Raw genomic sequence first — 12,500 nt, forward strand, 5'->3', positions numbered from 1 at the left:
ACCTGTTTCCCACAGAAAAGAAAACACTGGGAGCCACAAAACCCTTTTGACATTTAAATTGAAATAACACTACATGTAACGTTTTTTTTTTTTGCCTTTATGCTATGTATAATCAAACCATAATGTGTTGCATTTATGAAATCAATGAACTGCAGAGAGAATGAAATTCTGCATGCAACAAAATTTTTTTTAACTCCTTTAAAAAAGACATTGGTTCAAGATTACTTTCAAGTAAAATACTCAATGTCTGTTTGAGTCCTTCTTGTATTTATGAAAAGAATGCCGAACATAAATTATCCACCGGCAGCAAACCAAAAATGCCATCCTCTTCTGTGTGCCGTCATCCTTTTACTGGCGCAAGCAGTCAGCTGTCAACCTGAATAATAAAAGGACTATTTCACCGAACAATTAAAAAATATGAATATATGCAAAATAATAGACAATTAAAATATGTATCATACTTGGTTAATGTGATTTCTGTTCCTGAACCTCAGCGCCCAGCGTCTGCACGTCAGGGCTGTATGATGTCACCTTCATCTTTACACAGGATCGTAAGCTGTCATCTGTGAGGCGTGCGCGATGTTTGTTTTTTATAAAGTTCATGTTGGAGAACACCTGCTCACATACATATGTGGATCCAATGATCGACAGGACTCCAAGCGCATACTTTTTCATGTTCACATAAATGTCGGGGATAGCATTCCATGTTTCGAACACAAGTTTGTCCGGTTTGGGAAGGTTTTCAATATCACTCCATTTGTGATTGTGAGCAAGACCGGCCTTCTGACGGGCAACATCTTCAAGGTCTGCTGTCAAGCGTTTAAACTTGGATGCCCATATGTCTTTGTCGGCTATGTCGGCCAGTTTCATCCCAAGATCAGGTTGACTCACACCTGCAAATGCAGTCGTGTTCAGTAGGGATGGATCGATGCTTAGGGGAGCAACAGGGAAGGATAATGTGTTTTTTTCTTCTCTGAACTCACAGAATCAGTTCCCAAACGATGTTTGCATTGTGATGATTGCAGAATGTAAATACTCCGAATTTATGTTGTGAGCTTGTTTGAACTCTCTCAAATTGGGGAAGTGAGACAGAGAACCTTTCTGTACATCTGAAGCAAGCACTTTCAACTTGCGCTTGAATGCCAAAACCGCCTCCAACATGTGCAGGGCTGTGCGTCCTTTCCCCTGAAGCACTGTGTTCAGCGTGTTCAGGTGCGCTGTCAAGTCTACCATAAAGTGTAGCTTTTCCAGCGACTCTGGCTGTTCCAGCTCAGGAAAAGTGAGCCCTCTGCTCGCCAGGAAAGTTTTCACTTCTTCCAGACACGCAGCAAAGCGTTTCAGCACCTCCCCTCTGGACAGCCACCAGACTCTGTTGTGCAGCAGGAGATCGGTATATGCGCTTTCCAGCTCGTCCAGTAACAAATGGAACTGACGGTGATTTAAACCTTTTGCCATTATTTTATTGACAATCTGAATGACAACATTCATTACTTCTGTGCATTCCGGAGGAAATGTTTGCGCACACAGTGCCTCTTGGTGCAGGATGCAGTGAAAAGTCAGCAGCTTTCTGTCCAGCGACTTCTGCAGTAAAGCCGCAAAGCCTTTATGTGCTCCTGTCATACTTGGTGCCCCATCAGTAGCCACTGACACCAGGTGAGTGGTGTTTATTTCTTTGGCTCTTAAAGAGTTCAAGACAGCCTCACAGATGTCTTCCCCCCATGTTTCCTTTTAGTGGTATCAACTCAATCAGTTCTTCCTGTGGCCCAGCAGAGTTTACATACCGGCAGAACAGTGCTATTTGTTCAATATCACCTTTGTCTTTAATTCAATTCAATTCAATTCATGTTTATTTGTATAGCGCTTTTAACAATGAACATTGTCTCAAAGCAGCTTTACACAGATAATGTGGTGATTAAACGTAAATATGTTCTTTGTAAGTATGTTTGTCCCTGATGAGCAACTGTGGCAAGGAAAAACTCCCCGAGATGGCATAAGGAAGAAACCTTGAGAGGAACCAGACTCAAGAGGGAACCCATCCTCATCTGGGTTGCACCAAATTTCCATTTGAAGCAGATATACAATGCTGCGGGGTGCAGTGATGACGATCAGAAGCAAACTGCACTCCCGAGTCAGTGCAGCAGATCTTTAGACTCATCACAGGCAATTGAGTAGGCCACAGCTAAATTGATGTCTTTAATTTGCTGTCTGGTGACGTCTTCTGCCATTTTTATGGTTCTGTCTTTGACAGTCTTTGCAGAGAGGGGCATATCCCTGATTTTCTGCACAATTTCACTCTTGTTTTTAAAGTCCGCGAATAGATGTTCTGAAATCTTAATGAAAGATTCTTTTATATATTCTCCATCTGTGAACGGCTTCCCGTGGCCGACTATTTCCCGAGCAGCCACAAAACTAGCACATGTAGTTGAATTTGCAGACTTCATCCACTTCTTGAAATGATTTTTGCTCAGATCAACCTTCCGGACATGTTCAGGGGAGCTGCAACTAATGGCGATTTCGTCAACTTGGAGGAGTACACGTCAACAGTGACCAGCTACATCGGCAAGTGCATTGATGACGTGACCATCTCCAAGACCATCACTACACGCTCCAACCAGAAGCCGTGGATGACCTCCAAGGTGCGTGCGCTGCTAAAAACATGAGACTCCGCCTTCAGATCAGGGGACAAGGCGGCCTTAAAAACAGCAAGGGCCAAACTGTCCCGTGCCATCAGAGAGGCGAAGCGCGCACACGCCAAGAGAATCCATGGCCACTTCCAGGACAGCGGAGACACCCGGCGCATGTGTCAGGATATCCAGGCGATCACGAATTACAAGATAACAACACCTGTTAATGACCGTGATGCCTCCCTCCCAGATACGCTGAATGACTTCTACGCCCGGTTCGAGGTTCAGAACAACATGGTGTCGAGGAAGACCATTCCTCCTCCCAGTAACCAGATGCTCTGTCTAACCACAGCTGAAGTGAGGAAAACTCTATGCAGAGTTAACCCACGGAAGTCTGCTGGACCAGACAACATTCCTGGCAGAGTGCTTAGGGAATGTGCACAGCAGCTAGCAGATGTCTTCACTGACATCTTCAACATCTCCCTGAGCAGCGCCACTGTTCCTACGTGCCTCAAGACAACGACCATCATTCCCGTGCCGAAGAAGTCTACTGTCTCCTGCCTCAATGACTATCGTCCCGTTGCACTCACACCCAAGTGCTTCGAGAGGCTCGTCATGAGGCACATCAAGACCCAGCTTCCACCGCCCTGGACCCCATGCAGTTCGCGTATCGTCCAAACCACTCCACAGACTATGCTATGTCCACAACCCTTCATCTGGCCCCCAACCACCTAGACAACAAGGACTCTTATGTAAGAATGCTGTTTATAGACTTCAATTCAACATTTAACACGATTGTCCCTCAGCACCTGATTGAGAAGCTGAGCATACTGGGCCTGAACACCTCCCTCTGTAACTGGATCCTGGACTTCCTGACTGGGAGACCTCAGTCAGTCCGGATCGGAAACAGCATCTCCAGCACCACCACACTGAACACTGGAGCCCCTCAGGGCTGTGTTATCAGTCCACTGCTGTTCACTTTGCTGACTCATGACTGTGTAGCAATGCACAGCTCGAATCGTGTCATCAAGTTCGCCGATGACACGACCGTGGTGGGTCTCATCAGCAAGAACGACGAGTCAGCATACAGAGAGGAGGTGCAACGGTTAACAGCCTGGTGTGGAGCAAACAACCTGACTCTGAATGTGGACAAAACTAAAGAGATGGTTGTTGACTTCAGGAGAACACAGAGCGACCATCCGCAAAGCAAACAGCATTGTGGAAAACCACACACACCCATCACACACACTTTTCACTCTCCTACCATCAGGGAAGTGGTTCCGAAGCATTCGGGCCGTCACATTCAGACTGTGTAACAGTTTCTTTCCTCAAGCCATCAGGCTCCTCAACAAAGAACTGAACTTAACTCTCACACACACTCACACACACTCACATACACACAACTGTGTGACTAAACTGCACAAACCGGACTCAACACACATCATACACTTCGCACACCCATCATTCAGTAGCACTCACACTAATCATTACCACAAAATGTTGACATGCCGTCTTTGCACATCTTCCAGGATTACTGCTATTTGTTCTTTCACACAATATTCTGTCCACATATTTTTGCCACTGTTCACTTTATCTTTGTTGCTGCTATATGTTTAATTGCACAATATTCTTTACACTTTTCTGCTACTGTGCACATTATTTTGTTAGAACAAGTTTACTGGCGGAGCTATTTTGTGTTTTGTGTATTGTGTATTGTCCTGCACTGTCCTGTGTTGTCCTGCACTGTCTTGTGTTGTCTTTTTGCACTGTTTACACCAGGTTGCACACGTGTACTTTATGTGGCGAGGATCTTTCTACTAGTTTTTGGCCCTATGTTTTTTCTGTTCCTGTTTCTGTGACTGTTGTTTTATGTTGTTGTATGTAGCATCTGGGTTCTGGAGGAACGTTGTTTCATTTCACTGAGTACTGCATCAGCTATATATGGTTAAAATGACAATAAAAGCTTCTTGACTTGAAAAAAAAAAAAAGATGATTTGGAAATGACTGTTAATTAAAGGTTGTCGATATCAATCTGTCCATGAACCTTCCCAAACATCTGTTCTAAAGCAGTAAGCTGAATGAGTTTATTGTGATCACAGATTACATACCTGAACGTCCATATGATTGTACAGGGTGTAGATGTTGTGTGTGATCCTGTCGAGCTGGATTTTTTAAAGCTAAATTAAAGAAGGTTGTTGAGGTTTTTTGACATTTGACTGTTGACGAATCCGTGTGAACAGGTGTATCTGTGTCAAAACAGAAATCGGTCATTAGTTAATTTATGAAAAACAAAGAAGAAAAGTAATTCAGTCTGCATGGTATAACAAAACAATAAGAAAGTGGCATCTGTAGAATGTACCTTTAACTACTGTGTAGGAAAGGAAGCAGGTGATTACCAGAAGAACCAGCAGAACCCAATAAGTATATGTATATATAAATACCTGCCTGAGATTTTTAGGTGTATAGGAATTAAAAAATTGTGTAAAACTTGCTTACTTCCGGAAGAATTCAGCATTGCACAACTAACCCAAAGCCCCCTTAATGGACCGGTCCTTTGTCCTGCCCATGAACCTGCTCAATTATCTTTTCTTAAGCATTAAGGTGGCAGGAAATGTTCATCGTAGTCACTTTTTACATACCTGAACGTCCATGTGATTGTGTGGTGTGTGGTTGTTCTGTGTGATCCTGTTTAGCTGTATTTGTCGTAGCTAAATTAGAGAAAGTTGTGGAGATTCCGTGACCTTGTACTGCTGAGGAATCCATGTGTACAGGTTCATCAGTGTTTAAACAAAACTGATTCATGAGTTCATCTGTGATAGAAAAGAATTAAGAAAATTGGTTTCAAATGAAAATCACTTTAGTCTATGTGTTAAAATTTTAAAAAACAAAAGTGTAGAACTTACCTTTGGCCACAGTTTTGGAATGAAAGCAGGTGATCACCAGTAGGACCAGCAGAACCAAATGACTGTTGGAGAACATAACAAATTTTGATTGTGAAAAATGACAGAGTAAATGAACGGAAGACTTTTGTTGCCTGTTGTTGGTTACAAGTGGTCAAGAGTATAGAAACAGTTTTATCAGACAGGAAACTCATATGTGGCTTTCACCTACAGCACGCACAGCTTTAGTGCACTGGTGCAGAGAACAAGCTGCAGCAGAACATGCTGACCACCACCACAGGGGCAGTAAAGAGTTTGCACCCACACACATTATATAAATCCAAGCTGTAAATTTGCAGGAACCTTGAATAAACATTTAGTACTATCAGAGTTTTGAACTTACAATAATAAGTGCTGATTTATTCTTATTTAAAAGTAATATCTAAATTAATATAATCGTATAATTTTGCAATTTGTAGCTTACAGCATTAGTTTTGTGATTTCTTTAAATGTCAGTCAGAGCATGGTCATGTGTCAGTTGAAGCAGGTGTGGTAGTGGGAACAGTCCCATGGTTGGGCGGAGTAATTGGAATGATGGCCAGGTTTCGCTTATCAAATTAGTGGGTCCATAAAAGGAGCAGTCGGTGTCTGGTGGGAGTGTGGTTTCCTGAACACTGGTGACGTCACCGGATACTCGACGCAGCTGGCAGAGGTTCGTGTGGTAAGGACTAAGTTGTCATGCCTGTTTGGTAGCCTGATTGTGTGGATTGGGTTTTAAGGGTAGTTTGGTTTCTGTCTAGCCTTTTGGTTGCTTCGCTGCCTGGCTGTTTTGTGGTCGCTAAAGCGCGGTAATGCTACGTGCCAAGCATCAGCATGGGACGTACCGTGCTATAGCTAACAGCTTACTGGATTAGCCACAAAGCTAAGTGCTAGCCCTTTTGCGGACTGTGTCTTCTTCTTCTTCTTCTTCTTTCGGCTGCCCCCATTAGGGGTCGCCACAGCGGATCATCCGTCTCCATACCACCCTGTCCTCTACATCTGCCTCTTTCACACCAACTACCTGCATGTCTTTTCTCACCACATCCATCCTACACTTCTCCTTTCCCTGCCATCTCTATAGACGTCTTCCTCCTCTCCTTGCGGACTGTGTGCTTTTGGTTATATACATGTATGTGTTAGTGTGTCTGTATCAGTGCTCCACACTGTGACGGTGTGCTGAGAGGTGGCCTGAGAAACTGCTGCTATACATATCTTTTTATCTGAGGAGTTTGAAGACCTGGATGCTACCCAACAGTTAGTGGAATATTAAGAGGTCATGTGCTTATTTGATGAGGTGTATTGAATGGAATTGACTGTTTTTATTATTCTTGTTGTACTTCTTTTGCATTTGGTAATTGTTATTGTACTTTTGTGATTGTTTAGTGTGTGTGTGTGTGTGTGTGTGTGTGTGTGTGTGTGCGTGTGTGTAAACCTGAGTGCCTTGTGCATTTCTTTATAAAGGGTTATACCCGGTAACTGAGCCCCCGGGGTGGCATAGTCGGTTTCTACTAGTAACATTTTTAAATCTGGTTCTTACATTTTATTGTTAAAATCTTCCATGTCCTAAATCTCTCGATTTTTGGGAACAAGTGGGACACGCCGGAATGCCACACAGGCAATGTCTGTGATTCGACTGGTAGGACTCAAATGCAGGACAAAAACAAGAGAGTCTTTAATAGAAAGCACAAAATATAAAAAGAACATCAAAAAAAGACAGAAAACTGTTATAAGCATGGCTATAAAGCATTATAAAGCACGCAACAGAGTAGGAGCGACACCCTCTGTGGAGATCTGAGGTGGAGCAACACACTTTCTGAGGCTCAGAGGCAGAGAGACACCCTCTGTGGAAATATGAGTTTAGAGTAACGCCCTCTGTGGAGATCAGAGACAGAGCGATACCCTCTGCAAGGCTAAGAAGCAGAGTGACTTCCTCTGCAAGGCTCGGAGGTGGAAATTAGAAGCGCAGCAACGCCCTCAGAAAACATCAGCGGAAGAGCGAGGTTGTCAGCTGGCCTTGGGAGCGGAAAGACATCGTCAGCTGGGCTTGGGAGTTAAGAGACATCATCAAAAGGGCTCGGCATGCAAAGCTACTATCTTATGGGAATTTTGGAGTCTGAACAGCACCCTCAGAAAGGTGAAGAAGCTGGGCAGCACCCTCAGCAGAGAAAAGAGGCTGGGCAAAACACTTCCAGTGGGAAACTAAGGCTGGGTGGCAGCCCAAACATGATACTGAGGCTGGGGAGAGGGTTTGCTGCTGATCCAGATTATGACCTTGGATGGCCGAACCAGCACTGGAACTTTTTGCAATACCCTGGGTAGTTGGAACAACGGGTGGTCTGGAACTCCCAATCTGAGGGGTTTGCCTAAGGGGTAGAGGGAAAAATATTCAATACTCATCTTATTGGTGTGGATAACAAGAGAACATGAGCTCACATTGCTTGAGGAATGGGTTGCAGAGGCCTGGGTGTCAGGGAAAAAATTTTGGGGATCAGGAGGCAGATGGCTCTGAGAATTGATTTGGGCAGGGGCAGAGGCCAGACCTAGTGGTGAGTGCCAAGATTAGCTCCCAGGAAACAGGAAGCTAAGTCAAAGAGATCATGCAAGATCACAGGTCTGTGGCATCTGCTGAGTGACAAGAGTCTAAAATATTAAGAGATCCAAAACAAGAAAGTAACAAGAAAGTTAGGGCAGGAATATCTCACAGCAAAACCAAGGAGAACAGAAGAGATATTCTGACCATAAGCGTGTGCTAGCGGTGTCCTTAAATACACTGTGGCACCAGAGAATTCGTGGCATCCTGGAAGAGCCTTTAGATGAGCTATAACACACACACTGCACAAGGAGAACTCTGCCTCTTTGCACATGTTGAACAATATATGTCTATTACTTAAACTAAAAAACATGATTTCACTTCACTAATGTTCTTCTTGTTTTTCCTAGATGAGGTTCTACTGGGATAAATTCCAAAGACACATGATAAATTATAAAAGGATTGACAATAACAGCTATGGAAAGCCTGTGGGACTCCAAACCTGACAAACAGCACTCGATAAAGATCTTGTTGTACCAGTTCAGTGTTTGACCTACCAGTGGAAGCTCCAGGTCACCACAGGAATCATAGGGTCAATAGTGTGGGTTACCACAAGGATCCCCAGATTATGGATGACATGGTGGCCTCCTTCACAGAGCTTTTCCAAAAGCTGCCATGACAGCCTTTAATGATGAGTTTCAGCCTGAGGCTGACATGATGACCTTCTCAAGATCATGCCTGAGGTTTATCTTCCCTGCATAGATCCCTCAAGAGTGGTGGCCAATCACAAAGACTTCTAATTCAGGGTCAGTGAAGTGACCAACCAAGCAGTGCTCCAGTTTAAGTCCGGTGAGGCTGCCTTCCAAACACGGCTGACTAGGAAGCCTCTAAAGCCGAACTTCTGCAAGATGCTGATGGCACGGCATCTCAAACCACGTTTAATGGCGTCGAATCACACATGTTTTCACCACAACACCTTGAATGTAGCATTGATTGCATTCACCTTGACTCATATTGTGTTTATTGTAACGGCTCAGTACAGACCACAATGTGTACTGAACAAAATTATAAACGCAATGCTTTTGTTTTTGCCCTCATTTTTCATGAGCTGAACTCAAAGATCTTTTTCCATGTACACAAAGGGCCAATTTCCCCAAATATTGTTCATTGATGCTGATTAGACAGCATGATTATTGAACAGGTGTGCTTTAGGCTGCCACAATAAAAGGCCAAAAGCCAAATGTGCAGTTTTATCACAGCACAATGCCACAGATGTTGCAAGTTTCGAGGGAGCATGCGATTGGCATGCTGACTGCAGGAACGTCCACCAGAGCTGTTGCCTGTGAATTGAATGTTCATTTCTCTACCACAAGCCATCTCCAAAGGCGTTACAAAGAATTTACCAGTACATCCAACCGGCCTCACAACCGCAGACCACGTGTGACCACACCAGCCCAGGACCTCCACATCCAGCATCTTCACCTCCAAGATTGTCTGAGACCAGACACCTGGACAGCTGCTGCAACATTCTGTGTGTATAACCGATAAATTTCTGCTCAAAATGATAGAGAACATCTCAGGGAAGCTCATCTGCATGCTCGTCTTTCTCATCGGGTCTCGACCTAACTGCAGTTTTTCGTAACCGACTTATGTGGGCAAATGCTCAAATTCGACGGAGTCTGGCACTTTGGAGAGGTGGTCTCCTTTCACAGATAAATCCCGGGTTTTCATGGTACAGGGCAAAATGCATGAGGCAAATGGTGGTCACACCAGATACTGACTGTTTTTCGGACCCCAACGGACCCCAAAACAGTAAAACTGCACATTTTAGGGTGGCCTTTTATTGTGGCCAGCCTGAGGCACACCTATGCAATAATCATGCTGTCTAATCAGCATCTGCCACATTGTGCAGTGGATGGATGATCTCGGCAAAGGAGAAGTGCTCACTAACACAGATTTAGGCAGATTTGTGAACAATATTTGAGAGAAATCGGCCTTTTGTGTACATAGAAAAAGTCTTCGGTTTTTGAGTTCAGCTGATGGAAAATGAGGGAAAAAACTAAAGTGTTGCGTTTATAATTTTGTTCAGTATATTTCAAGTCCACAGTGTCAGAGGTAATTTTTATAGCAGGAAGCACCACTTGAGGGCGCTACTGCTCAGAAGCAAACACAAACTCTAGGTGATGTCAGTTCAGTCTGTTTGTAGTGAGGCAGTAAATATGACTCATGCAGATCACTAATGTATCGATTATTTCAGATCCCAAATAATTTGTGCCCATTTTTCCAACTTTGTCTACATGTGGCTGGGGCTGTTTTATAAACTCTACATTATGATTCCACACACTTCCTGAAAACACCTTTAACTGTAACTCTGATTCTCACATCAAAGATAATGTGTGCTTTACATATATTGTATTCAAAAGACACTTTATACAGAGTCACTTATCTCTCATTTATCCAACTGAGTAAATGAAAGTCATTACACAACCTTTACTGTGTCTACATTAATACACAGAAATAAACAATACACAATAACATCTTATAATACAGTCATTATTTATTGACTTTAATTCTTTTACAGGTTTTGGTTGAATATAATCACAGTATTTTACTGTATTGGTGCCTGATTAGAAACTCACATTAATTATAGAATGGAGAAAAAGAAAGAGGAAAAAGAAGAGATGATAGCAGGAAGTAATATTGAGAAGATTTACTAGATGTACTATATATATATATATATATATATATATATATATATATATATATATATATATATATATATATATATATATATATATATATCCCTGGATGTCTGCAGAGTTGAAGCTTAATTCAGATAAATGATCCTGGGCTCAATTTATGATTTAATATATAATGTAAAAAAAAAGATTCTTCCTGCTGAACTACAGAAAAAGTGAATTCTGTATGAATATGAAATGGATTTAAACACTCATTTGCGATTGGATCAGTTTTTTATACAGGATCTGGTCAATTCTTTTCATGTGTTTCTGCACCCACTCGAGTTCAGGATCTACACACACCTGATTGTTGTCCTTCTTCAGGGTAAAGCTGCAGATTAGAGAGAAGATGTACATCAGTGTAGAACTGCAATAAAATCAGAAAATCTCACACACACACACTCCAAACCTCCACCATTATATACAGTTACAGTGAGGAAAATAAGTATTTGAACACCCTGCTATTTTGCAAGTTCTCCCACTTAGAAATCATGGAGGGGTCTGAAATTGTAATCGTAGGTGCATGTCCACTGTGAGAGACATAATCTAAAAAAAAAAAATCCAGAAATCACAATGTATGATTTTTAGTCTATTTAATTTGTATGATACAGCTGCAAATAAGTATTTGAACACCTGTCTATCAGCTAGAATTCTGACCCTCAAAGACCTGTTAGTCTGCCTTTAAAATGTCCACCTCCACTACATTTATTATCCTAAATTAGATGCACCTGTTTGAGGTCGTTAGCTGCATAAAGACACCTGTCCACCCCATACAATCAGTAAGAATCCAACTACTAACATGGCCAAGACCAAAGAGCTGTCCAAAGACACTAGAGACAAAATTGTACACCTCCACAAGGCTGGAAAGGGCTACGGGGAAATTGCCAAGCAGCTTGGTGAAAAAAGGTCCACTGTTGGAGCAATCATTAGAAAATGGAAGAAGCTAAACATGACTGTCAATCTCCCTCGGACTGGGGCTCCATGCAAGATCTCACCTCGTGGGGTCTCAATGATCCTAAGGAAGGTGAGAAATCAGCCCAGAACTACACGGGAGGAGCTGGTCAATGACCTGAAAAGAGCTGGGACCACCGTTTCCAAGGTTACTGTTGGTAATACACTAAGACGTCATGGTTTGAAATCATGCATGGCACGGAAGGTTTCCCTGCTTAAACCAGCACATGTCCAGGCACGTCTTAAGTTTGCCAATGACAATTTGGATGATCCAGAGGACTCATGGGAGAAAGTCATGTGGTCAGATGAGACCAAAATAGAACTTTTGGGTCATAATTCCACTAAACGTGTTTGGAGGAAGAAGAATGATGAGTACCATCCCAAGAACACCATTCCTACTTTAAAGCATGGGGGTGGTAGCATCATGCTTTGGGGGTGTTTTTCAGCACATGGGACAGGGCGACTGCACTGTATTAAGGAGAGGATGACCGGGGCCATGTATTGCGAGATTTTGGGGAACAACCTCCTTCCCTCAGTTAGAGTATTGAAGATGGGTCGAGGCTGGGTCTTCCAACATGACAATGACCCGAAGCACACAGCCAGGATAACCAAGGAGTGGCTCTGTAAGAAGCATATCAAGGTTCTGGCGTGGCCTAGCCAGTCTCCAGACCTAAACCCAATAGAGAATCTTTGGAGGGAGCTCAAACTCCTTGTTTCTCAGCGACAGGCCAGAAATCTG

At 43.0% G+C, this 12,500-nt stretch overlaps 2 long non-coding RNA genes across 4 annotated transcripts in view; both read right to left on the minus strand.

Annotated features, from left to right (window-relative positions):
* LOC310725933 overlaps positions 1 to 12,500 on the minus strand; it is a 77,599-nt gene that overhangs the window by 63,790 nt on the left and 1,309 nt on the right. The gene's annotated exons all lie outside the window — the stretch shown is intronic.
* Positions 4,739 to 8,950, minus strand: LOC310725951. 2 transcript variants are annotated; one of them, XR_014533588.1, is made up of 4 exons: positions 8,897 to 8,950; positions 5,528 to 5,589; positions 5,264 to 5,434; positions 4,739 to 4,870 (listed from the first exon to the last, which is right to left on the minus strand). It is a non-coding gene; the product is annotated as an uncharacterized lncRNA (long non-coding RNA). The 2 variants fall into 2 exon arrangements; XR_014533589.1 differs by lacking the exon at positions 8,897 to 8,950 and having other exon boundaries at positions 5,528 to 5,662.

The sequence above is a fragment of the Silurus aristotelis genome (genome assembly GCF_946808225.1).
Source record: "Silurus aristotelis genome assembly, chromosome: 5".
In the NCBI taxonomy this organism is placed as follows: domain Eukaryota; kingdom Metazoa; phylum Chordata; class Actinopteri; order Siluriformes; family Siluridae; genus Silurus; species Silurus aristotelis.